This window comes from Natrix helvetica (genome assembly GCF_964273705.1).
Source record: "Natrix helvetica genome assembly, chromosome: 3".
Lineage (NCBI taxonomy): Eukaryota > Metazoa > Chordata > Lepidosauria > Squamata > Natricidae > Natrix > Natrix helvetica.
Window position 1 is genome coordinate 82,087,562 of NC_138549.1, and position 21,014 is coordinate 82,108,575.

Below are 21,014 nucleotides of genomic sequence, written 5' to 3' on the forward strand. Positions count from 1 at the left end.
GAAAAAGGAGGAGATGAAGCCATAAAATGTTGAGACATGGCATATCTTATGGAATCTTAAACAGAAATACTTAACAGAATAACGATGTTGGAAGGGACCTTGGAGGTCTTTTAGGCCAAGAAATCCAATACCACTTCAGTCAAATTGTTGTCTAATCTCTTCTTTAAAATCTGACATGAAATATTGTTCATTCAGTTAAAGGCTTTTCTTCTTCTTTCCTTATAGATTATAGCCTATTTATTAATTCAACATACGAATACAGTATTAGGTTATTTCACACAAGTGACTATATCTAGCAAAGTAGCTCCTTTAAGAATAACTGGATTTATTTGGCCTTTTCACTAAGATCAAGTGTGGCTAACAAGAGCTGGTTTCACTTATTATTTAACGTATGTCATTTCTTTGATTTTTGGTTACAGCCATTTGTTAAATATGATTCATGGCTAAGTGTGTTTTATGAGCATAGTCAATTGTTGCTTATTCAATACACCGAGGATATACAAACTTTGGTTTAATAAAGAGGCAACTTTTTCTAAACAGAAGACTGCACTTGGCCTTTAAGCCACATTAAAACATGTAGTATGATATGCCAGGATAAAAACTAAATATGATTTAATTTGATTTAATTTTTAAATTGATATAATTAATAAAGTTCTTTAAAAATCTTATAAGGGCATTTTGTATTCTTGTGAATGTTTTGGCAGGAAAAGTGTAAGAAAAAAAATCATAGGTAGATTGCAGGAATCCAAATCCATTTGTTAATGATGCATTCACCTTTTTTTAGTTCCTGGAATATAGCTGTAAGACATATTTTATACATTGTCTGTAAGGATTCTATCAATAGATTCCTTGTTGTTAGTTTTTTATTCAAGCTAGTATTAAATTGTTTACTAATTCCCAGAAATTTCTTTTTACTGGACATATTACCCATTTGTTTTTCCCAGCTTTGATCAGTCTTGACTTCTGGCAATTGCATGGGCAAATCCCTGCAGTTTTTAAAGCTGTATTTTAGAAGTGGTTTGCCACTGCCTGCTTCCTAGAGCTCAGAGGGAATGACTGGTCCAAGGTTATTACCCAACTCACTTCAGGCCTAAAACAGTACTAGATCTCATAGATGCCTTAACCATTACACCAAAGTGGCTCGTTTTCATTTCATTTCAAATTTCATTTCAGAATTAAAACTGATTCGTTTTAAAATTAATATGTCCATGTTCAGCTACCAGCACTTGTCTTCTAATGTGGGGCTTATGTTATTTTACAAATACCACCTACTTAATATAGAAAGTTGAAAGTAGCATACCTTGCAAGAGATAACGAGGATTTCCTGAGGGAACAATCAGTTTGATAATGATATAGGCTACCTAAGAAATAGATGGATTCTCCTTATTGGAGATTTTTCAGGTTGAAACTGGATGGCAACCAATCAGGGGTGCTGTAGCATTCGATTTCTGTGTCAGAAGTCTGATTTAGAGGACCTTAGAAGACGCTTCAGCCCTATGGCTTTTTTCCCCCTCCCAGATATGTTAAGCTCCACAGGCTGTTTTCAAGCTTACCCTTTTAAAAAATAAATAAATAAAAGAGGGGCACAAAGATGACATGAGTTACAAGACAATTCCAGCCTTTTCCAAAGTAGATTAGAGCTGGAAACATCACACAGCTGAGGCTGTCAGTTTTCAGAATAGATTGTGTCTTTCAAAATCATCTCTGAATCACTGAGTGGATTATCGTGAACAAAAGCCATTGCAGAGCCAGACTATCTATTTTCACAAACAAGAATATTTGTGTGGAGTAATGGCTATTGGGAGAATAGAGGTCAAGAAACCTTCAGCTCAATATATGAATTATCACTTTCCAGAAATATTTATTAAAATGACATGTTATATTATGCTGTTTCTCAGAAAAATAGTTGGATGTTTTGCTCAAATGGATGCACCCTTTCTTCCTGGTCAAGAAAAGATGAAATAAAATAGCTGTGTATCTGATCTTGTAGGGAAAACTGATAACTTCACAATAAAATAACTTTAAAACATAAGGTTGTGAATGCTTAGGAGATGAGAGGTATAAGACATGCTATCTCTGCAAAGAACTATAGAATTGAATTAGAAATATTGTTCTTAATTGCAACAAGCCAATGGGAAGTCTCAGCTAGTAGTAAGTTAGTTTATTTCACTTATATATTTAGTTATCATGCTCTTTTTCAGTTAGTTAATTTAAAAAGTCAGTCCCAATGCTAAAAAATGAAAGATAATCTATTAAAAGCCAAAAAGCAACAAAAAAGTGAAAACAAAAAGAATCCACCAATCAGCAAACTTTTTCTTAGGATTTTATTACAGTCATAGACCAGAGACAAGAACAAATAAAAACATTCAATAAATATACAATTTAAAATTCTAGAATAAAATAATAAATAAGATATAATATCTATGATAAAATCCAGTCTGTCAATTACACTTGGTCTAACGATACAAAAAACACAATCCATAAACTGTGTAGCCCATAGTCAGTTTATTACTAAAAGAGAAAGGAATAAGTAGTGCAAAGGTTTTCCACATTTGTTGTATAAAATAGCTATGGTGGCTTTCATGTTTCCAACGAATCCTCAAAATCTAGCCACCTGCACTGTAATTTTGGACTGTTCATCCTTAAGCAGCCACTGGAATCAGCAAATTAATATTGTGATGCCATCTGTCCTCATGCAGTCATACTGTTTCTTTCATAACTTCTTTTGATCTGGTTATCTAAACACTAATCTGATGTTTAAAATCAAATTCCATTGAGCCATGATGTTGCAATGGTTAGATTGCACTATTGCAGGCTAATTCTGCTGGCTGCCAGAAGTTCAGTTTTCACCGGCTCAAGATTGACTCAGCCTTCCATCCTTCTGAGGTCGGTAAAATGAGGACCCAGATTGTTGGGAGCAATAGGCTGACTCTGTAAACCATTTAGAGAGGGCTGTAAAGCACTGTGAAGCGGTATAGAAGGCTATTGCTATTATGGAAAAAAATATGGTTTCGTGCTTACCCTGCTAACCACTCTTTATCACTACTAAGCACAAAGTATCAAGCATAAAGGTAGCAGAATTGCACAGCTTACATAAATTGGTGTGTATACATGAGTGAGTGAAACAACACTCCTTGAAAAATGTTCCTAGGGCAGTGATGGCGAACCTTTTTTGGCTCGCGTGCCACAAGTGGGGGGAGCGCAGGGGGGTCGAGTGCGGGCGTGCCGCACCCATAATGCAACGCGCGACCACCCCAGTGCGCATGCGCATGACCACCCCCCATTTTTACATGGTTTTTTTGCCCTCCCCAGGCTCCAGGGGCTTTATAGGAGCCTGGGGAGCCTGGGGAGGGCGAAAAGAGCCTCCCCCGACCCCCCGGAGGCCCTCCGGAGGCTTCAGGGACTGTCCAGAGGCTTCCCTAAAGCCTTCGGAGTGCTTAAAACCACCCTCCGAGCAAACCGGAAGTGACTTCCGGGTTGCTCAGAGGGTCGTTTTAAGCGCTCCGAAGGCATCAGGGAAGCCTCGGATGGTCCCTGAAGCCTTCGGAGCACTTAAAACGAAGTCACTTCCGGTTTGCTCGGAGGGTGGTTTTAAGCGTTCCGAAGGCTTCAGGGACGGTCCCTGAAGCCTCGGGGGGGCAGGGGGGCTCTTTTCACCCTCCCCAGGCTCCTATAAAGCCTCTGGAGCCTGGGGAAGGCGAAAAATAGCTTTTAAAAAGGTGAACTCAGCTGGCCAGCGTGCACATGCGCGCTGGCCAGCTGACAGGGCAGTGCCTCGCGTGCCCTGACAAATGGCTCCGCGTGCCACTTGTGGCACGCGTGCCATAGGTTCACCATCACAGTCCTAGGGTATTCTTGAAAAGGCAATATTGCTGGAATCATCGGTGAAGCGGTGTACATGCATACCCATATCCAGACATCCAAGGACACCCTTTGAAGCAAACATTGGAACCTTTAAAAGCTTGCAGTTGATTTAATGCTTCTTGGAGAGGTGCTGTGCTCATGCTAATGCACTTTATGAAACATGATGATCACACCCTTGATCCGAATTTATAATAGAATAGACAAGAAGGCAACACAGTTACTCAACCTCAAGGGTTGTAATACAAGAAGTGACCTTTTCTAAGACCAGTAAATTGATATTTTGTACATGGTCAACTTAATTGGTCCATTACCTCCAAAGCGTCTCTTTTTTTTTCTATCACTTAGAAGTAACTAAATGAAGTGACTGGCACTTCTAAGCAAGACATATTCAGAAGACCCATTAGGAAGAGAATATACACATAAGTAAGTGACTGAAGACAAATACTTTCTCTACCTAATACAGAAATCCACAGGAGATAATTGTTTAAATTTCTATGTAAAACACATATGCTGTTCTACTTTTAAGTTAACTTGCCAGACGTGAACTTACTATATGCTTTGGGGTGGGGTGGGGGTGTCTTTGAATCTCCTCAGGGAAAGAAATAAAAACAAGATGTGCTATACTTTATATAAGCCGAGCATTTTCCAAAACTTGAAAAAGAAACAATTACATGTGACTTCAAAATATAATCATGATACATTCATGTTCAAACAACAGGGATGTTCCCAAGTTTGGGACATGGGAAGGAAGGAAGGAAGGAAGGAAGGAAGGAAGGAAGGAAGGAAGGAAGGAAGGAAGGAAGGAAGGGGTGTTTCTTGATCAAATTAGCTTCTCTTAAACTGCTACAACTTATAAAACACTAATAGGCTACATGTTCCTTCAATGCCCCATCTCCCAGAGCTGTATTGAGCTAACATTTTCCATTATAAATTTATCTCCCACCATTGCAATTTTACTCTCTCTTTTTTTTCCCTTGCAAACCTTCCTTTCTAGATCGCCATCAGATTCAGAGTCAGGGCAGAACTTTCCATAGAAGACTTGTGTCCTCCAAGAACTTGTTTGTTCCTTCTTTGAAAAGCAATGAAAAGGCGTCAAAAAAGAAAGCAAGAAAAGTCACAGAACTCTGGAACTGTCACAGTGGTTTGTAACTGGCACGTAATACTTTTGCAAGACACTGGTAAGCTTGCTTGGAATGATATTCTCTGGGGATTCAGAGAGCACCCTTTGAGTAATGCTAGAGTAGTGAAAAGCACAGAAAAGACAAGTGTCTTCTTAAAAAGTTTAATAATATGTCAAAGGCAATGGCAGCCTGTTTTGTATAGTGGTGAAGATGCTGGCCTAGAAAACAGCATCTGTGAGTTCTAAACCTCCATTAAGCATGAAAGCTGGCTGGATGACTTTGGGCCAGTTATTCTCTTTTAGCCCAACACCTGATAAGACTGTTGTGTTTACTCAAAGAAAATAAGAGAAAGGCGTATTAAATATGAAGACTTGGAAATAGTAGTTAGAATGACTGTGGCAAATGAAAGCATAAGTACCAATAGTAATAGACACCTTGGGTGCAATTGCAAAATATCTGGAATACCACTTGGAACACCATCTGAATTGACAAATTCAACAATTACATGTAAAGTAACAATTACATCCAAGTAAAGCAACTTTACTTGGAACAGCTTACATCCTGCAACAATGTATCTGATATTATTAAACAACACCATCTGCTTATCCCAGGTCCTTGGGAAGGAATCAATAGGTGGATAATAATGCTAGATCCAATCTAAACTCTTGGCTGATTGTGGAGCCATTCATAACAAATTATTTCTTAGTGCATTTTCTTTCCATCCACTTGAGAAATAAACGTGTTTGCATGTGAAAAAATACTAATGATGATGATACTGGAAAAAGAGAGGAGGAGGATAGGAGGAGGAGCATACAGTATAACTTCACAATTTTGGGATTGTGTAATACTTTAAGTGGTTTTGTCCCAGTTGTTCTAAATTGGATCTGATAAAGAAGGAAAGTTAAAAGAAGTATTTGTCGTCTTGGTATATATATGATTGGAGACTATTGACTTTCTGGTCTCCACTTATGAAACATTAGTAGTGAATCCACTAAGGACAAATTCACAGAGCATCTGTATTGAACACAAAAAATAGTTTTCCATAGCTTTTGTACAATTGCTTCTTCTCTCAAAAACAGTAATAAGGAAGACTGCAGTTAGGGAAGGGCTCAATTTGAAGCTTACCACAAAGAACATCATGTAGCTATGGAGAAGTATATTCTGTTGCTTCTTTTTTAAGTGGCTTCATTGCTACTTTCCACTGCTTCTTTCTAAGTGCCTTCATTGCTAGAAGAAGGCAGTGGCCAATCATTTCTGTACTGTTGCCAAGAGAACAACATGGATTTTTCCATGAAGTCAATAGTCAAGCTCAGTTTGAGGGAAGATCTACTCCTTTTTAAAAACCTTTTATTTTTCTTTGAAGCATGAAAAATTATGCCTGGGCCCTAAAAATGGTGGCTAGTCCTCTACAAGAAAAAAAAAGTGGTCCTTCATATATAAAACTAAGGTGTCATGGTGTTTACAGCTGAATGAGAAAATGATTTTGCATTGTGTGATGTGTGACCTGCAGATGGAGGTTCTGCAATATAAGCCCAAATATTGTAAATTATCTTGTGAGCACCATGGCTAAAGAGATATTGAACTGCCATCGTTTACTGACTCTTTTGCCCTTGTATGCTTATGTCTCTTAAACTACTATATAATGTCATCACTGGATATATTGTTCTTTTGCATGGTTTTCAAAGAAGGAAGGAAAGAAGGAAGGAAGGAAGGAAGGAAGGAAGGAAGGAAGGAAGGAAGGAAGGAAGGAAGGATGGATCAACCTTTCCAGTTAGATGCACTACTTCTACTTGTGTCAGACCCAAGGAACAACAAAAAAAAAACATGAAGAGTTATTTCAGAGTCGTTTCTTTATTGCTGTTCACATATAGACAGAAATCCTGCCAGACTAAAGCACTTCATATGTATAACCATTAGATATACCCTGTGAACTGCTGAGGGGGATCCACCATCGCCCTCTTCCTGAATACCAAAGATTCTAAGCCAAGTTGTCTCTTTGTTCTCTGTTATAGAGTCCTTCCCTCTTGCAACTTTGGGCTAACATCCCCCCCCCCGCAATTGTATTGTAAGGCTACATTAACGGAACCTTGCAAGTCTGAAAATACAAACCTCCTGCCATTGCTTTACAGCCTGAGAACCTTCTTTCTCCACCCTTTACGCAGCTCCAGGCTATGCCTTGTCTTATCTGACCATTCCCTAGGCAGCCTGTCTTTCCCAAGGTCTCCCACGGTCATTCCCATGTACCATGACAGGACTTTAGAACCTGCTTCAGCTAGGGAGATACTTCACTTTGAATGTTTAGGGCAGCCACATCGTTGCTTGAGATTCTACAAAAAAGGGAAATGACTTTTCTGAATGCTCTCTATTGGCAATGATGGAGAAATCATCGAGTAAGCCTGTCTTTACTAGGGACAGAATGAGAGGTGCTTCCTCTTAGAGGAAAGAATTTGGCAGAGGATTTCACATTGTGCACCTTGAAGGCACTTTGCAATCTTGGCTTTTCCCTTCACCCAGTGTGCCTCAGAAGCCACACCAGTGGTGGGTTCCGGACCCTGTCGCAGCCAGTACACTGCACACAGGGCTGGGCGTCTCCTAGTTGGGCATGCGCACTGTGCATGCATGTATGCACACAGCACTACCCTGTGACACCCAGCTACTCAATGGAGGTCGCGCAGGCACTGCACGCTATGCGCATGTGTGGCCACCTTATAAACAGCCATGGAATGAGGGCAGGCGGGTGGGCCAAAAGAGCCACTGTACCGGTACGGTGGCCGCTGCTCCCGGCTACTACCGGTACATGCGTACCGGGCCATACTTCCCAGAACCCACCACTGAGCCACACAAATTACATGTCACTCCTTCCTGTAGAGAACTGAAATTTGCAAGTGTTTGCTAATGTGAGGTTTGTGTGTACAGTGGCCATTTGTGCACTTGCCATGCACAAATAAGTATTGAAGAAACACAGATGGTGCACTATTAATTACAGGCAAATAGAGATTTAATGAGAATACTACAATTAGGTATAAGCAGGTCTAGATATGGATAGGGGTGGGTTGAGGTGGAAGAAATGACTTTCCAAATAACACTCAAGGCACACATGTTAAGACAGGACTATTTTTAAGGAAAGAATTAGACAGTTGAAAGAATACTCTTCAGTGAAGTTTTTACAGGTGAATTGACATAGCATTTAAAAAAAAATTACTTCTTATATATTTCTTCAAAACAAGCTTCCCCAAAACATTGAGGTTGGAACCTTGAAAACTATGCCATTCACAAAGCTGCCACGTCTTCCTCAGTCTCACATTTTCTACTAATGGAGAGTTTGCCTGTGGCAGATTCAAAATATTATTTAAATGTTTATAAATTAAAAAGGGATGTGGTGGCTCAGTGGCTAAGATGCTGAGCTCGTCGATCAGAAAGGTTGGCAGTTTGGAGGTTCGAATCCCTGTGTAACAGAGTGAACTCCCGTTATGTGTCCCAGCTTCTGCTAACCTAACAGTTCAAAAGCATGGAAAAATGAGAGTAGAAAAATAGGGTGGGAAGGTAATAGCGTTCTGTGTACCTTTGGCATTTAGTCATGCCGGCCACCTGACCACGGAGATGTTTTTGGACAGGGCTGGCTCTTTGGCTTTGAAACCGAGATAAGCACCATCCCCTAGAGTCAGAAACGACTAGCATATAGTATGTGCAAGGGGAACCTTTACCTTTACCTAAACTAAAACTAAAATCTTTTATGGAACAGATCCTGAGTTTTGAGACCAGCTTCAATGCACTTAAGATACTTTGCTCTGAAAACTGTTGATTACCTGCAAAATCAATTGCTTTAGTTTGATATTTTGGCTTCACCAAATACGGTGGAGCATTCCAAGAGAATACATTCGGTGAAGAAAATTCAGAAAGAGAAATATTGTGGCAGTAGGCTTTTCATAAAGCCTCCATCACTCCTTAGTCATGGTTTCTGTAGAGGAATCTTGTTTCTTTTCCTTTGTTTGTTCATCCTCTTGTTGTGGAAACTTTTAAAAACCATGAGTACGTATACTTGTTGGAATAATGTAAGACTGGACAAAATCTGTCAATCAGTTACAGGCAGTCATTCCATAACGCCACTTCCTCTCCCTTTTTATATACTTCTCCCTCAGAAATTATAGTTCAGAATTCCCCTAACCATCCAGAACACAAGAGACTGCAAGGGGAGAGGACATCTGCTGAAGGATTGCTCATTCAGCTAATAGATGAATGTACTGAGTAGAATATGGCTGGGAAAACAATACCAATAGCACCTAGACTTCATAGTGCTTTGCAGCCTTCTCTGAGCAATTTACAGAATCAGCATATTGCCCCCCCAAAAAACGAGGTCCTCATTTTACCGACCTCAGAAAAATGGAAGGCTGAATCAACCTTGAGATGGTCAGGATCGAACTCCTGGCAGTCAGCAGAATTAGCCAGCAATATTGCATTCTAAGCTACCACAGCTCATATACCTGGTATATATTCCTAATAAAATGCATACTAAAGTAACAGTCCAGTGAAAAAGTAGAAGTCACTGGAAAAGGAAAATAGTACTTAAAAGAAAATATAGACCTGCTAGGTTTCAAACTGGGATTGTTTTACATTGTAACCATTGCATTCATAAATAAAGCCTGCTCTAAAGAAATTTGGAGGATGTCCTACCCAGAAAAAGTAGTGAATATATGCTGGGAGTGAAAATATTCCTCCCTGTACAAAACAGCCAATCAAAGCAGAGGTTGGACATAGCAGGCAAAGTGGACACACGTGCTGGAGTAGACAAAACCAGGCAAATCTTTTTTTTAAAGTGGAGCAAAAAAAATGTGCCTTAGTAGAGTCTGCATGCAGGGGGATGTTGCCTATTGCTTTGCTCCAAAAAATGGTGACTGTTTGGTCTGTATTGGCAACAGGGTAATCTGGAAGTTTCAGAAACACTTTTGACTGTTTTGGGTTGTATATTTCTTTGCTGCAAACCTTTCCCCCCCTTTTTTTAACATGCTGAAAATGTAAACCTTACCCACAGTTGCTGATGCTGACACTTATACCCTTCTGGTGGCCTCCAGCTGAGAAAATTGCCCACCAGTGTTTAAAGTCTGGTTTGTCTTGCTTTGTAATAAATGGCCATGTCATTTACAATAAACATTAATGTCTTGTGTCTGATTAGATCATGGCTGTTTGCTATATATCACCGCTACTTTCTTTGCAAAGCATTTCTCTCTCTCTCTCTCTCTCCCCTTTGGTCTGTAACGTGTATTAGCCTGCTCTCCTTTGTGTTTATAAGAGAACATGTAAACAAACTTATTTAAGCTTCAAAGCCATTGAGGTAATTTATTTTGACTACTGAGTCCTAAGCTTGCATGCTCTTCCCACTTCTGCTGTTTAACTATAACTAAAGCTGACAGAAAAAAAGAGGTAGAATAAAGAAGCAGAGAAAACTGAAACATCACCAAGACTTATACGGCCACCCATCTTATGTACCACAGCCTTGAGCAGCTCACAGAAAGTGACAATAAAGTCAGCATCAAAAACTCCCAATGTCCCCAAAACAAAACTCTTCTCTATACAGCAACTTTTCGATTGACTGGGCTCCAGCCTCAGCCTAACCCAAAGCTTGTGAGAAGACCCAGCTCTTCAAGGCCTTCTAGAGGACTAGGAGTGTGGGAACTTGCCCACTTTCATGTGGTGGGGAGCCTCCAAATAGTAGGGGCTGGTATGGAAAGGTGCACTTAATAGGTCCCACCAGAGGACAACATTAAAGGGAAAGGACATAGAGAACAGCCACCTATCTGACCTGATGGAATGAGAAAATTCCCCTCAGGGAGAGGCAGTCCTGCATGAAGCTTGGCCCCAGGAATAATAAAAGCCCATTGCGTATAATATATCCAATGGTATATAATAAAATAACAATACAACATATAATGTAAAACACAATTGTCTCTAGGTTTCTGCATGTACAGTATGTTTGTATATAGGACAGACAGATGATAGATAGATAGATAGATAGATAGATAGATAGATAGATAGATAGATAGATAGATGATAGATAGATAGATAGATAGATAGATAGATAGATAGATAGATAGATAGATAGTGTTTTGTGAGTTCTGAATTGCTGAGACAAAGCATGACTTTGAAGATAACTGATTATTTCTGCTTCCTATATGGCTTTTTGTTAATCCCGTGCCACAAAAGGCTGACGCTTCAAACTGAAATAATTGGGGAAAGTATATATTCAATTTAAGGGCTGGTTCTTTTTCAGTATATCACTTGGAAATGGAGTTCTATATCCATTTTATAACAATACTGTTTTTATCCCAGCTTTCTTCCAAACAGCTTCAGATAGTCTGCTTCATTGTTCTGCAATTTCATTTTATATCCTCACCTCATCCTTTTGGGATAAATAGGGCAGAGGGAGTGATTGGCTCCAATCTCCCCAGGAGTTTCATAGGTGGATGAAGATGGAGTACTGTATTTGTTTCAAGAGTGGCATATGAAATGCAACCAAGTTGTGGGTGGAGGAGAGGCTATAATTATCTTGCTAATCATTTACATGACCGCTTTGATCTCTTTGGTACCATTTCTTCTTCAGTTCCTTTGCCTCCTAAGGTACTGTAGCCCTCCTTAATCCAGACAGTCATTGTGGGATAAAGCAAGTATTGTTACGGTGTTGGGCAAAATAATACTGCATTCAGTTCTGGTCACCACGATATAGAAAAGATGTGGAGACTCTGGAGAGAGTGCAGAGAAGAGCAACAAAAATGATTAGGGGACTGGAGACTAAAACATATGAAGAATGGTTGCAGGAACTGGGTATGTCTAGTTTAAAAGAAAGAAGGACTAGGGGAGACATGATAGCAGTGTTCCAATATCTCAGGGGTTGCCACGAAGAAGAGGGAGTCAAACTATTCTCCAAGGCACCTGAGGGTAGAACAAGAAGCAATGGGTGGAAGCTAATCAAGGAGAGAAGCAACTTAGAACTGAGGAGAAATTTCCTGACAGTTAGAACAATTAATCAGTGGAACATCTTGCCTCCATAAGTTGTGAATGCCCCATCACTGGAAGTCTTTAAGAAGATGTTGGATAGTCATCTGTCTGAAATGGTATAGGGTTTCTTGCCTAGGCAGAGAGTTGGACTAGAAGACCTCCAAGGTCCCTTCCAACTCTACTATTGTATTGTATTGTATTGTAAAACAGGATGCCATCATACTCAATCTCAAAGGATTGAACAACACTGTGGACAATGGAGATAAAGAAGGAAGATTTAAACCAAACAGCACTAGATATTGTTCGTCAAGATTCTCTGAAAATCATCTAAAGAAAACAGAAGTATGTAATCTCTTTTGCACCAACTCTAAAAAGGTGATGGGCATGGTGATTGTGAATTTGGGGAGATGATGTCCATCTGGAGGAAACATGATTGAAAACACTCTTAAAGAAGAGCCATCAGGATATAAAATCTCAAGTGGTTTGGTTTTACTCCAAAATACATGGGTAAACCTTTTTAATAAGCTGTTTTGCCTGTTGCTTCCTGAAAGAAATATTGGAAGGCAGCTTGCCTTGAATAGTTAGAGAAAAACTCCAGATATGGAAGGACTTCATAAAAATCTTCATGATAAGGATGTTAGAAACTTCTTGTATGAAGACTTTCATAATCTTAGTCCTGAAATAGTTGCTATAAAAGCATTGCATACAAAACTGAATATAATTCTTCAAAAATGTATTGATTTTGGAAAAAGCTGCGTGCACAAATTCACTTATTAGATAAAGTGGTAACTCAAAACACCTGTTTTAGGGCATAATACATTTTGTATATTAGGAAGAATTCAGGCATAATGAGTACAACATGGAATTAGGGAAAGCAGTAAACAGATAAATGGAAGTTAAACAGTACAAAATCCTACAAACATATACAGCACACAAACATACACATGCACACTGTGTTATCATTCTACAATCGTTGAACTGATCCTTCAAAGCTACCTTGTGATGTAATGTGGATCAATGTTTCTAAGGAGTAAAAGAAATGATACTACATTGCTCAGATTCATTTTGCTTTTGGGCTCTCCTTTGGCACTTCCAGTAGCTGAAAGACTATTCTACACCTGTAGGTGGTAAAAAGCTTGTTCAAATTTTTGGAAGAAGGACCCCAAAGCAAAAAAAAAAAGCTTGAACTTTACTGACTCTTTATTAGATTTTTAAACCACCACAATCATGTGATTGTTAATGGTTTACAAGAAAAGCAGCATAATTAGATCAACAACATCAACACTTAATAATCTTTAAACCAGAACCACCTTAAATTAATGGCACCATTTTAAATTAATTTTGAAAATCTTCATTTTAACATGCTCCCCAAAGCCAATGGATTTGGAGCAAGCCTATTCTTTGGTAGCACACTTTCACAACAAGTAGACCTTCAAACAGAAGCATTCATCTGATCTTGTATTACTATGAAGGTTTGCCAACTCTTGTTTCTATTGGAGTGTGGATTCTGGGTGATGGTGATGGTTCCACAGATACCTTGACACCAACCCAAATAGTAGGTATCATCTTGATGAAGCAAAGAAACATTGCTTCTGTAGGTACAGATTGAGAGAAAGGGCAACTCAACTGAAAGTAATGAATGTTTACTATACTGAAATATAGTAGTTGCTTAGAAAACTATAATCTCTATCAGATTTCAAAATTCCTGGATTAGTTGTCTGAATTATATAAAGAAAAATGCTGTTTGGTAATGCATATATTTGCTTTGGGGAATTATGAATTATCAAGACCCACCTTTTCCAAGTAGCTGGCCTGGCTCAACCATAGTTTGATCATATCGCTCCTGACGGGTTTTTAATTTTGTAATTTTACTTAGGGGATTTTAAATTGCAATTTTAATTTTTCTCCATTTTATTTGTCTACCTCCTCCATGTATACGTCTATATTTATGTGTATGTATTGTCTATATTTGTATTTTACGTGTTTTTATTGTACGCTGCCCCGAGTTCTTCTGGAGAGGGTGCGGCTAACAAATAAAATTTTATTATTATTATTATTATTATTATTATTATTATTATTATTATTATTATTATTATTATTATTATTATTATTATTTAATTAACTAATTAATGATTGGCCTTTGATTAACAGGGATGGGAAATTTTCGGCTTTAAAGGCTAAAATAGGCTTTCAATATTATAGGCTTTCATACATAACAAAATTTCTAAACTTCCTTTCATGATCACCATTTAAAAATTTATACCAAATTTTCTCTTGTCAAACCAATATATATGTGTACATTGTTATCATTATCAATTATCTATCTAGCTATATCCATTATCACTTCATTTTTAACATAATACTCTAATTTTAACTATTTAGCTAGTATTTTGTTAATAGTTTTCATATCTCAACCTGTGTCTTTCCTTTAGAAATAGAGTCTTATTTCTTTTGCCTTATGTGGGATTAATCTTCTGGTTATTTCCTTAATCAACTTTGTGTGGACTTCTCTTCGCACCTTGTTGCTTGTTGCATGTCTTACAAATTCTCCAAACCCTCCATCAGCTTCTTTAATCAGCTTATCTTTGGTTATCAGTAGTGCTTTTGTCAAAGTTCCTCTCCTTAAATCCATCAATTCTTCTCTTTTTTCTCCTTCTATACCTTAAAATCTGGGGTAGAGCTCCTTTCCATCTCTCTTCCCTTTCCATGTTCCATTCTTTCCATTTCCAACGATGCTCAGATCACTGTCAATATCCACAGTTATCTTGCCTCTTTATTCATTTTTTCCCTTGGGTTTTTGAGACTGTAACCTCCACTTTTTCCATTAGTTGGCTATCTTCAATTTCATCAAATTTTGCTATATTACCATCTATATTTTCCAATTTCTTTTCAATTCTCTCTGATGTTTCTAATAATTTTTGAATTTCAAACATAATCTGTTGTAATGTTATGGTTTCTTCTTGGTATTGTGTCATTGTCCAATTTATAAACACTGCCACTCAGGTTGGAAAAGAAAGCTCTGTTTTTCACCTCTCTCTTGCTGCCAAAGAGACATCCAAAGGGCACCTGCATAAACAACTCATCTTATCTCTTTGCAAGCGAAAATCTTTGAAGTACAAGGTCATAATGATCAAAGAAAAGAGAGAGAAAAATATTTCCAGAATTCAGCCTCCAACCTCCAAGTGGCAGTGTAACTTCTTTTCCCTCTGATGTTACTGCTCTCTTTATATTCCTTTTATATCCTCTTTATATTCCAAGATTAAAAGAAACAAGGCTCTTAAATAGAATAAAATAAAAAGAAAAAAAAAACATCCAAACCAATATTGTGAAATTTAAAAAAAGATTTAATCCATAGGTTAAAAAAGATAGCAGAAGAAAAGCCAATACTTTCACTTTAAAAAGTAGGAAGTGTTTGCAAAATTTCTATCCATAGAAGACAATTTTAAAAAAGGATAACACACTGCCCAAAATAGCTTAAATTCACCACTTCTTTTCTTTTCTTTTCTTTACAAGTTTAATTTGGTTTTAATCTTTTTTGGGCAGCCTCTTTTCTAAAAATAAAATTTCCTCACCAGATAGACACACTTTCTCTTTCCGCTTTCCTCTGGTTGTGAAGCTGTCCTGACTTCAGCAGCTTGGGGCTGGGCTTCTATCGCCGGCTAGAAGAGATTCTCTTGGATCCATCAGGGACTTTGTGATGTCCCTGAGATCAGCAAGAAGTACTCTTCCCTTTCACCATCTCTTCGGGACGGCTTAGGTCCAGATGGATCACCGAGCGGTAAAAGTATTGGCTGTCCGTATTGTTGCGACATAATAATAAAATAATAATAATAATAATAAAATTTATTTCTTAGCCGCACCCTCTCCCGAAGGACTCGGGGCGGCGTACAATAAAACACATAAAAACAATATGGACAATACACACACAGAATAAACGAATACGTGTACATGGAGGAGGTGGGAAGATGAATAAAGACAGTTAAAACACAATTTAAAATCCCCTAATAAAATTCCAAAAGTCACAAAAATTAAAAAACCCGTCAGGAGCAGTATGAACGAACTATAGTTGAGCCAGGCCAGCTACTTGAAATAGGTGGGTCTTGAGCTTTATCCGGAAGGCGCGGAGGTCAGAGGTGGTCCTAATATCCGGGGAAGGTCATTCCACAGGGCTGGGCCCGCAACAGAGAAGGCTCTACTCCTAGACGCCGCCCCCCGACATTGTCTGGTGGACGGCACCTGGAGGAGTCCCTCTCTGTGCGAGCGAATTGGTCACAGGGATGTATGGGGCAGGATACGATCCCGCAAGTAGCTAGGTCCTGAGCCATGGAGCCATACGATCCCGCAAGTAGCTAGGTCCTGAGCCATCAGATCCTTCACCCCATTTTCTAGTCTTGAAGCAGAGCAGGAAATTCAAATGTCAAACCATGAAAACTAACACCTGCTGTAAGTAGGTCAAGTGGGTTGGAGGTCTCGCTTGTGAGTCAGACATAGAGCTTAACCACATAAGTCAGAATGAAAGTAGGGCTTCCTGCATGCTTCTCTGTGTAGCAATAAGGAGCCTAGCCAATAGAAATGATTTAGCACATTTCCATGTTAACTGTTTTGAGGAAGTTATGAGAACACGCTTCTCCCTAAGAACCTCGCTTAGACGTCAGATGTGGGTTTACACTGTCTGAACCTTTTGGCCAAAATAAAACTTCTCTTGATCTCACATTCCGGATCTTCTGATTTTCTGCAACAATGGGACTATAGGAAGTTTTGATTTGAATATTTGATTTATAAGTGATTTGACTGACATCATACCCTCAATCAAGTCTTGAAACTGAATAGAATTGGGCATTAAACTGAACTATAAATTCAAGTCAGCTCAACTCTTTGAATCAAATTGTAAATTCAGATTGGATCTTGGCTAATTTGTGCATCCCTGTTGGGTGATTTGTATTTAGCTTGAGAGGGACAAAGTAGCTGGTGAAGTGTGGAAGATTTTGTTATTTTAAAAGTGCAGGCTTTCATATTATGCTGCTTTCTCCTTTATGCCTGCCTTTAAGGCTTTCTGCTTACAAATTGCATTCAAGAAATAGTCAAGAAAAGCTCTATTTTGCATATACAAGAGGCATAACCCCATTAGGCTTTCTCTCTGGTAATTCACATTAAAAGTGCATACAAATTCACTGCATTGCTTTGAACTTTGAAAATACCTAGAGTATGTGTGTCAGCATAGTAGCTGAATTAATAATAAGTATGGATTTTCCTTTCTGAACAATGAAGTCAGTAAAGCACTCATAAACTCCTGAATATAAATTACCACTGTCTAAGGCTTCAAGGATCTAATCTCTTTTCAATAAAACAGATCTTTTGTCTAGGGTTGTGTGTGTGTGTGTTTAATTTTGGTGTTATTGCCTGGATGCTTTACACACCAACATTTGAAAATGATGTCTCACACCTCTTTTGAATCTTTTCATGCATTACAGACAAAGACAAAGAATAGCCATATCATTCTTCTGCACCTATGTGTGAATTCAGCCACTTCAAAATGCTCAAAAAAGTAAGATGCTTTGTAATAGCTTCCCCTCCCCACAATAATCCATACTGTGTCCTATATCCTATAGTCTTGCCATGTGATCAAAGAACATTACATAAAATATGTTCCAAAAAAGGCAATATAGTTATGGCATTCAATTGTGATAGGCTGGTTTAGGATTAAACTTGGTTATTTGAATAAGTTTGAATGAAGTAAGAATGAGATAGCATAAGTCTGGCCATTATGGAAGTCAGTCATTGTTACCAAGCTTCACATTTCCAGCATGGATGGCTTTCTTCAAATGGACTACCTTCAAAAATAACTGAAACTGACTTATGTAAGTCTTTGGGCACAATATAACTGAATTTGGCAAAACTGTGCCACTCTCTTTTCTCCCTGTAGTTTTGACACTGAACAATTCCTAAGTGATTGCAATAAAAGAATCAACCTGTGAATGCAAGTAAGCTGGAAATGGATTATGGAACCCTGAATATATGTAGAAGAACAGCTAGAGCTTAGGGCAGAGTCAAGAGAGGAATCACCCTGGAGTCATTACATTCCCACAAATGATCGAACGCCAACCTCTGTTGAATGCCATTAAATCTTATCTAGCACCAGTTCAGTTAGTTGATTAGATTCTTATGAAGAGCCAAGATATGTTATGAAGCGCCAAGATAAATTAGTTTAACTGGAATTTCACATGGTGTCCTGATTCTTCACTCCTGACATTATAATAGGATTTTCAGTATTTCCTTCAGGCAACAGACATTAGCAATAGTAATAACACCTAGACTTATGTACCACTTCATAGTGCTTTACATCACTCTCTAAGTGGTTTACAGAGCCAGCATGTTGCCCCCAACAATCTTGATCCTCATTTTGCCAGCCTTGGAAGGATGGAAGGCTAAATCAACTTTGAGCTGGTCAGGATCGAACTGCTGGCAGAGGACAGAGTTAGCCTACAATGCTATACTGCACTCTAACCACTGTGCCACCATGGCATTAGTTAGCAGCAATAAAAATGAAGAATATTCCCTAGTTCAGTTTTGTTTTGTTTTTCTTTTGTGTATATATTACAGAGGACTCTCTCTGTGCATCTGCCTTTCTGTCTCTCCGCACACTGTCTCACACACAAAAACATTCTTAATTATAGACTCACACAATATCCTTTGCTTGATTAGTAATCTAACAAAGTGGTGGAGAAGTGTCTGCAGTACATTGAATCCTGATATTCCATTCAACTCATGGATATACTGATGATCTGAGGATCTTCCCTTTCTGTTACCTATTTGGACTTTAGGATTCCTTGGCTGACTAGGAGACAGAACATTCATTTGCATCACTATTATGTTATAGAATGATTGCACTCTCTCAGGAGTTACATTTGAACTCCATTTTTCTTTTGGCGTTGAGAACATCTTCAAACATACATCTGTTGGGCAAGGCTTAATTGTTGACTATTTAAATCTTGAGTCAAGGTTCAGAATTGTTTGAATCTCAAAACATATACATACATACACACACATACACACACAAATAAGATGGTTCATGCAACATGCCAAGCCTTAAATAAATGAAGCAAAAACCTACCATGCTTAGAAACAAACACCTCTGCAGTATGATTGTGTGGTTTGAACCCAGCTAATGAATCAATCCAGCTTTAAAAGATTAGATCATTCAGAATTTAAAACTCCTATGTGGAGTTTAAATCAAGTGAATTTTGAAAATGTTGAAAAATCTTCCTCTTTTTTTAAAAGTCTTTAGAAATTCACAAATTATGAAACTTCACAAACTTAATTCACATATTGAATTCTCCCTGAACACAAAACAATTAAGCAAAGATCTCATATTTGCAGAGAACCATTATGAGAAAAGCAGCAGCTTTGATACACAGTAAATCTCCAAATATTAAACTCCCCCCCCCAACCTTTATGCTTTGAACTACAAAATAAAGTCACATGTTATATGTGACAACAGAGGTACCCATATTCCAGGCTCTGCCCCTGCTTGGGACAAATTGCAAAGACACCAGCTGTCAAGTTATACTGTACTGGCTCATTCTATTAATGTGGGTTATATTATCTTTCAAACAGTCTTGAGAGATTTGAATTTTCTACAAAGATTAATTCCACATTCACTTCACTGAACAGTAATATATAAGGCATATTACTTTGAGCTCCAGGAATCCCTAGTGGAAAAGGGTTTTAAATCAAAACATCCACATGGAGACTCCATAGCTTTCCTAACATGTTAACCTTTGTGATGCTGTAAATTCACCGTTGACATCACATTCGATTTCTACTGTTAGCTGTTAGAATTTTTGTGTGTTTACTGTGTGTTTAATTGGGGTATTATTATTTCTTTTGCAAAGTTTTCTTAGAAATAAGTCATACATATAGGCTATGTCAAAAGTGGATTTGCTATTTTTCATTTCTTTTTAGTGTTCCTATGGAAACCCCTGAGAAATGCTTCTCTGGAAATGGCATTCAAGAGAAAAGTATTAAAGTCACATTAGCTTCTTATTTTGGCAGGAAGTTAATATTTTTGTTATTGCACATCCGACAGATCAAAAACATTAACTCATCCTGAGATTTCCCTCATCCCAAAATTAGCTTATCAAGTAAGTACAGCATGACACCCCTGGTTCAAATCTATGATTAAATGTCCCTAAAATGCATTAGAAAACAGGGCGATCTGGGGAGAACCATAATTTAAACTTTAAAATTGAAAACAGTACTATCTAGAGCATAGATCCTCAAACTACAGCCCGCAGACTGGATATGGCCCACCAATGCGAAGTATCTGGCCCATGGAGTGGTGGGATTCACCCTGCCCCTCACCCCACCCCTCACTGTCGGCCTTATCGTCCGGCCAGCATCCACTCCAGCTCCACGTCTGGTTAGTTATTTCACCAGTTTAGCTGTACTTCTGATCACACTGCTGCTTCCGAAGGTAAAGCTGAATGGTGCACGGGAGGGCCAGCTGACTGATGGGTGACCTCACCAGTGCAGCCACATGATCCAGGGCCAATGGGTGAGTAGGATAGGAGCAAGTACAGCAAGCACTGCTAAATTGGCCAGGTCCACCCAGTCACATGACCACCTAGCCACACACACCCAGCCGTCTGCCCCCCCTCCCAAACAGTCTGAGGGACCATGAATCGGCCACTTGTTTAAAAAGTTTGAGGACCCCTGATCTAGAGGTATGCAGGATGAATCAAACGTTATGAGTGTTTGAATAACTAAACGTTATTCCACCATAACTGCCTATTTCAACCCAGTCCCTTTTTCCAGGGTTCTGTTGAATTCTAGGCAGACTTAAAATTAAAGCACTGGAACAAATGCTCAAAGCTTTTAGCTTAGATTTGGAAACCATTTCCAAAGGTGAACAAAGGCAAAGTATGACAATTGTAACATTATCATAAAGTAGATTTATAGGCTCATACGGACAGGCCAAATTTAGAACAAAAAGAAGTAGACCAAGGGTGTCCAAACTTGGGAACTTTAAGACTTGTGGAC

The 21,014-nt window shown here is 38.6% G+C and overlaps 1 long non-coding RNA gene across 3 annotated transcripts in view; it reads right to left on the minus strand.

The window, feature by feature from the left end:
* Positions 1–21,014, minus strand: part of LOC309389992 — a 944,060-nt gene that overhangs the window by 337,043 nt on the left and 586,003 nt on the right. The window lies entirely within an intron of this gene.